This window comes from Limulus polyphemus, unplaced genomic scaffold, assembly GCF_000517525.1.
Source record: "Limulus polyphemus unplaced genomic scaffold, Limulus_polyphemus-2.1.2 Scaffold12628, whole genome shotgun sequence".
NCBI lineage: Eukaryota > Metazoa > Arthropoda > Merostomata > Xiphosura > Limulidae > Limulus > Limulus polyphemus.
This window is the reverse complement of record NW_013678238.1, coordinates 6,410-7,065: the sequence shown is the minus strand read 5'-3', so window position 1 is coordinate 7,065 and position 656 is coordinate 6,410. Positions and strand designations below refer to the sequence as shown.

Genomic DNA, 656 nt, shown 5'->3' with positions numbered 1-656 from the left:
AGGATGTACTTTCTGAAAAATGTTTTTAATGGTGGTAGGCATTCTTACAGTTTAAAGAATGCATCAAATTCAAAACTATGAAGTACGACCTTTTCATCAATTTAGGTTACAAAGGATTACACGGGGCTTCTGTCAGTTACAAGTGAAAACAATTCTTGGTATTTCATGTGTTTCTAACAACTTCAGATTTTATACTCCTAGAAAACAAAGAACTGTTTAAATCAGTCTGACAGACCTTGGCTAAGGTGTCTTTGGGATCCAACAGTGTCAGTTTATTTTTTCGTAAGGACTTGATATGTTCTACGACGAGCCCAAAGTGGTCAGGGCACTGGATGGATAACTTCTCATGAAGAGAATTTAACACATTCTGGAATTGAAAGGATAAAATCTCTGAGTTAGGTTTTTTCAACTAAACAACACATATTGAAATACATCTTAACAGTTAAAAAAATAACATCTTCAAGTCAGTTTGTAAATTAGGTAATATCTTTAGATACATCTTAACAGTTAAAAAAAAAAGAGGGAATTCTCAATAGCCACAGAACTTGAAATTATTTTAAGAAGGATTAGAGTAAATTAATCTATGAGACTTTTCTTCCTTTTTATTATCTATATTTTTTGTACGCCATCAATACAAGCATGGGGTGCAATTATAC

The 656-nt window shown here is 32.2% G+C and overlaps 1 long non-coding RNA gene across 2 annotated transcripts in view; it reads right to left on the bottom strand.

Annotated features, from left to right (window-relative positions):
- Window positions 1-241: 241 nt before the first annotated feature.
- LOC111083989 overlaps window positions 242-656 on the bottom strand; it is a 5,970-nt gene continuing 5,555 nt past the window's right edge. For both annotated transcript variants that reach the window (XR_002609345.1, XR_002609343.1), the window contains exon 5: window positions 242-367. This is a non-coding gene — a long non-coding RNA (uncharacterized LOC111083989). The remainder of the gene's footprint in view (window positions 368-656) is intronic.